General features: G+C 54.3%; 1 pseudogene; it reads left to right on the forward strand.

Moving 5' to 3' along the window:
• The first annotated feature begins 102 nt into the window (after positions 1-102).
• LOC103074063 (transmembrane protein 25 pseudogene) overlaps positions 103-6044 on the forward strand; it is an 8524-nt pseudogene continuing 2582 nt past the window's right edge.

Genomic DNA, 6044 nt, shown 5'->3' on the forward strand with positions numbered 1-6044 from the left:
GCCCGCCCGCCCGGCTGCGCCGCGCCGCCTTGCCTTACCGCTGCTCCCATCGGTAGGCGCCGCTGTCTTCGCCATGCGCGTCAGCTGCACAGCTCCGAGGGGATGGCCGAGGAGGAGCCGCCGCCGCCAACGCTACCCCCGCTCCCGCTCCCGCTCCCGCGCCCGCTCGCTGCCTGCTGCTGGCGCTGCTCTGGCCGCTGCTCCTCGCCTGAGCTGCCGGCGCGAGCCCAGGCGCGCGCCATCCCCGGCTCCCACCTTGTCCCCATGGCAACCCCGGGCCCAAGGATGCTCAGAGAGAGAGCGCGAGCGAGAGAGCGAGGGGGGAGAGAGGGAGAGGGAGAGGGCGGGGAGCGCAGGGGACACGGAGGCAGGGAGAGGCCCCAGACTCACAGAGACACAGAGATTCACAGAGACAGAGACACGCAGAGATAGGCTGAAACAGATAGAGGCTGAAACAGACAGAGATGCAGTAACAGAGAGAGGGGAGAGGGGTGGGGAATAGAGGGGGACACAGAGACAAGGAAAAGCACAGAGACCTACAGAGACACACAGAGATACACAGAGACACACAGAAGGAGACAGAGGGGAAAGGGAGGGGCAGGGAGCAGAGGGGGACTCAAAAGCAGGGAGGTGCCGAGGCCGGGAGACCCACAGAAACACCCAGAGACACAGAGACATCCAGAGACAGAGACAAGGGGAAAAAGGGAGAGGGAATAGGCAGGGAGCACAGAGGACTCAGAGGCAGGGAAAGACTCATAGAGACAAAGAGATGCCCAGAGACAGAGACATAGAGTCAGAGAGACACAGAGACACACAGAAACATATGAACACAGAGACAGAGCGAGAGGGGTGGGGAACAGAGGGGGACTCAAAGGCAGGGAGATGTCCTAAGACCCAGAGACTCAAAGAGACACCAGAGACACAGAATACAGGAAGGAAAGGGAGAGGGGAGAGGGTGGGAGTACAGGGGATACGGAGGCAGGGAGAGACTAAAAGAGGCAGAGAGATGCCAGAGACACACAGAAACATGTAGACACAGGCATGGGCGGGTGGTGAGGAGAGAGGTGGGGAGAGCAGATGGGGACATGAAAGCAGAGAGAGGCACTAAGAACCAGAGACACTCAGAGACAAAGAGATAAGGAGAAGAGATCCATGCAGAGAGAGAGATGAAGAGCCAGAAAAACAGCCACAAAGAAGAAGACAGACAGCAGATGTGAATAGTCATAGAGAGAGAGAGACAGAGACACAGATAAGAGAGAGAGACATGCAAGAATCAGAGATAGGAGAAAGAGCCACACTCAGAGAAAGAGGGAGGAAGAGGCAAGACAGAGCTGGAGAGATAGAGAGAGAGGAAAACACAGAGACAGAGACAGGCACAGAGAGATAGACACGGAGATAAGAGAGACATGCAGAGTCAGAGAGATATGAAGAAAGAGCCAGAGAGAGGCAAAGCCAGAAAGACACTGACAGAGACCAAAAGATACAGAGACTAAGATAGAGAAAGAGAAAGAGGCACAGAGAGAGAGGGGCAGAAGCAAGGAGATAGATGACTCGTGAGATGTAGACAGAAACATAGAGAAACACAGGGATTCCGAGAGGGAACCTAAGACAAGAAAGCAAGAAATGTGCAAAGAGAGACACAGAGGCCAAGACGGAAAAAGAGACACGAAGAAATAAAGACAGTGAGAGACAGAAAGCAAAGACAGATTTACAGAGGCAAAGTGATGACGCAGAGAAACACAGAGATACAGAGACCTGGACAGAGACTGCAAGAGACAGAGGAGACATCTAAAGAGACAGAGAGAGATATGGTCGATGGAGACAGACAGACACTGGAAGAGGCGCCCTGGTGGACAGAAATCCTTAGGGAGGTACAAGGCAGAGACACCAAGAGATAAACGGAGAGTCCGAAATACAGAATGAGACTGGAAAAGGTGTGTGTGGCAGGGTGGGGGACAAAGAGGCAGAGCCTAGGGAAAGCAGAAAGGTGCAGGCTGGGGTGAGAGCAGAGACCAGGAGAGGGACAAGGGGGTCTAGGGGAGCGGAGGGGGAGAGAACAGGAGAGCAGGTTGGGGGAGACAAAAATAGCAGGGAGGGGAGGGAAGCAAGGAGGGCAGGACACGGTCACTGAACACCTCCCCTGGGCCCGACACAGTAAGGCTGGGGAGGGAGAGGAAGGAAAGGGAGGCTGAAGGGGAAGGGACCCTGGGCCGCGGGCAAAGTCGGCTCCGAGTCTGAGGAGGACACGTGGCCGCCGGCCCCTGCCGGCGGGGGCGCTGCGGTGCAGGGCGGAGGGTGGGGCTGTGAGTGGTACCCAGACCAGGAAGGGGTTTGGAGGAGGAGGGCGCGGGCGCGCCGCGCGGTCTGGGCTCAGCAACAGCCTGTCGCTTTGTTACCCGTCATCCGGCTGCCCCGTGCCGACTGAACGGGCACACAGGATCGTCGCGTTGGGTGCGTGAGAGAAACATGAGAATCACCAACTGCCCACGTGTACCGAGAGGGCTCCCGGGACCTACAATGCAAGTGCGTAACAGAAATAAATACAGGAAACACCTACCCCGCGGGCGTACAAAGTAAGTACACGGGACCGTGCGGCGTTCTTAACAGACACGGAAGTACCTACTACCCCGTGTGCGCAGCAGCCTCTTGGGACCCACAGTGTGTGCACAAAACAAATAAATGCAAGAAATACTCACCCCATGTGCATACAAAGTAGGCACAGGGACTTTCGCAGCCCGTGCATAAGAGACATGGAACCACTTAATACATCCTACACATCACAGGCCCTCAGGCCCTCAGGCCCCACCCACACTGACTGTACAGGACACAGATAAATACAGGAAATGCCTGCCCCACCTGCACACAAACTAGGCACACAAGACCTACAGGGCATGGACGTAGGAACCACATACCAAGCAGCTTGCCAGAATCCACACTGTGTATGCACAGCGCAAATAAATGCAGGGAGTATTGTATGGCCTGTGCCTATAAAGCAGGCGCATGACCTAATGGGCCTCCCTAGTGTCAACGTGAGAGAGGCCCATGAGCAGATCCTGGAGACCCACAACAAGCGTATAACACAAGTTACTATAAGAAACTCCCACTCCGTTTGCAGACAAAGGCACATGGGTCCCGCTAGTAAGAAGGAAAGCCCCCCAAAAAGGTGTGTGTGTAATGACAACACAGGAATGGCCCACCCTGGAAGGAGCAAGGAGGAACACGGACCCTGCAATGAACTACCCAACAGACCCCGGTGTGTGTGTGCACAACAGACAGAGGATGACTGCCAGAAGGGAGGTTCCAGGCCAGGGCTGGAGCCAAGGACAAGGATGGGCTGTGCTCTGCCTCGCCCCCCAGCACCTAAAAGGACGGCATGCGGTGGGGGCTCATCCCTTCTAAGAATGACCAAGTATGTAATAATTATGTGTATGAATACGCACTAAGGACACTAGTACCGGTGTTAAGGATCCAAATATATTGATTTGCTACGTGGGAAGTCCATCCATTTCAGATGCTCACTAGACAGGATGTTGAGTGGCCCACATATGATAGGTATCCCCTAATTATCCAGAATATCCATATCAAGCAGAAGCTGACATTCCTCTTGTACCTACATACCAGAAGCAGATGCAGGAGGACAGCCCTGGGGGCAGGTTGTCCTAAATGCTCTCGAGGGCTCCACCCAGCCCTGAGTCATAACCCTGGGAGGGTTGAGGCAGCCACCAGGCACGTTCGAAGATGTATGCAGGACACGGCACACAACGCTGGGAAAATGTGCATGCTCTCCCTGCTTCTGAAAGAGCCCTGATTCCAGAAGTGTGGATTCCTCTGAAGAGTGTGTGTGTGTGTGTGGGTCTGAGTGAGAGCCGTGTCTGGGTACAGATATGCATGCACGCAGTTCTTCCCCTGTGAGTGAACTTGTGTGCTTAGCTCTCACCCTTCCTCATTCGGCCCATTCACATTTCAGAAACTTGTGTAAAAATAACGGTACCTGGTGTTATAAATGCAATATGTTGTAAGCTGTGGATACTTATAATTGTGTCTGCATATCTGAACGCACCTCTGGATAGAGGCACATGCTCGCTAATGCAACGTGTCTGTTCACGCATCTGTGGCCACGTGTGTGTGTGTGTGTGTGTGTGTGTGTGTGTGTGTCTGTGTCTGGCTCACAAGTCTTGGGTCTCCCTTACACCCCTGAGGGTAAAGGGGGTAAGATATGGGAAATGGAGGCACACGGGGTGGGGGAAGGAAACTGAGAGGGGGAGGAGGAGAGAAGTGGTGCGAGGAGCAGCGGGGGAGAGACGTAGAAGTGGATGGGACCTCGGGAAGGAAGGAAGGAGGCCGTGGGGACAGAGGCAGGCAGGAGACAGTGGATGAGAAAGGGCGGAGCACAGGGACAGCAGGTAAATGGATGGAGAGAACGGAGGGGAGACTGGAGGAGAAAGGAGGTTAAGTGGGGCGGACAGGAGACCAGCGAGAAGAGAGTGGGCTAAGGGTGCCAAGAAGAGGGACCCAGACTGCGGAGAGGAGAAAAGAGATGAGAGATGGAGCGAAGGAGGGGATCAGAGAGACAGAGGTTTTTCTGGCCAGTACAAAATTTAGAGATTCCCCCAAGGTCCTCCCATGGGAAGGTGTTTGAGCGGGGCATGAAGCGGGATGGCAGGAAGCAGAAGAGAGGAGGGAAAAGAAATCACGACTCAGCATCCCGGGATGGGGCAGAGAGCTGCCTCCAGCATCCCAAAAGGAGCTCAGAGAGAAGGGCTCCTGGGGCACAGAGAATGGTACCCAGAGCAAGCCCGAGGTGTGGAGGCAGCTGCAGGGGGAGGGTCCAGGAGGCGGTGGTAGGAGGAGCAGGCAGACTCAAGGAGGTGAGGGCTCCGTGGTACAGAGGTTTCCGAAGGCCAGAAGGGCGGGCAGGAGCGGAGAACCAAGGACCAGGTAGAGGAAGAAGCTTAGAAAGGAGCAGCGGAGCGAGAGCCTGCTGGCTGGCAAGGGCCAGGGCAAATGGAAAAGCGGCTGGAGGGCGGCGTGAAGGCCACCGGGCATCTTGCAGATGGGCCCAGCGTCACGCACTTCCAAGGATCAAGAAGCTCTTCTAGGTTGTCTCTCCCAGAGCATACGGTTCAGTCCCATCTAAGAAACATTCACTGAGTGCTAGTCTGTGCTAGGACCGTGCTATGAGCTGAAAACACAAAGGTGACCCTCACAGAGACCCTGTTGTGGGGAGGAAAAAGACAAGAAATACGCAGTTACTGACACACTCAGCAACGCAGATGAACCCGAAAAGCAAAGTGAACAAGGCTTGTCACAGGAGACTATATACGATAGGATTCCGTTTACACGAAATTCTAGACAGAGCGAAACTCTAGTGACAGAAAAGTAGCTCAGTGGTGGAAAGGAGCTGGGATTGGGAGGAGGGACTGTAGCAAAGGGACAGGAGGGAACTTTGGGGGGTAACGGAGATGTTTTGCATCATGACTGGGGGCAGTTACATGACCCTGTGTGTGTGAAGACCCATCACACTGTACACTTACAGTTGGTGAATGATTGTATTTAAATTATACTGCAATAAAGCTGAGCAAAAATACATAAATAAACAAAAAATTATGCGCCAGAACGTTAAGGCCCAAGATAGGGAAAACTGTGCTCAGTAGGAACCAAGAGGAGGTGGAGGGGGCAGTGAGGGAGGGCTTCCAGGAGGAGGTGATGCCTGAGATAAGACCTTAAGGATGGAGGTGGAGGGTAAGGCGCTTCCACGGTAGAAGGACTTTCACACGGTAGCAGGTGAGGACTGAAAAAAGTTCAGTATGCCTCAAACACAGAATGCAAAGTAGGGCTATCAAGTAATGAGAGTAGAGAAAATCAAGGTCCAAAATACAAACCTCATGACCATTGGGAGTACTGCGTTGAATAAACCCCACCTGCACCCCCAAAGGCCCACAAGAGGGAAACTGCAAGCAAGACAGGACTGGGACTTGCTCATCTGCCCTCGGCCGCCCCACAGACAGTGGTTCCTTCCCCTGTCCTTCCGGAACTTCATTCCT

Source organism: Lipotes vexillifer, unplaced genomic scaffold (genome assembly GCF_000442215.2).
Source record: "Lipotes vexillifer unplaced genomic scaffold, Lipotes_vexillifer_v1.1 scaffold371, whole genome shotgun sequence".
In the NCBI taxonomy this organism is placed as follows: Eukaryota; Metazoa; Chordata; class Mammalia; order Artiodactyla; family Lipotidae; genus Lipotes; species Lipotes vexillifer.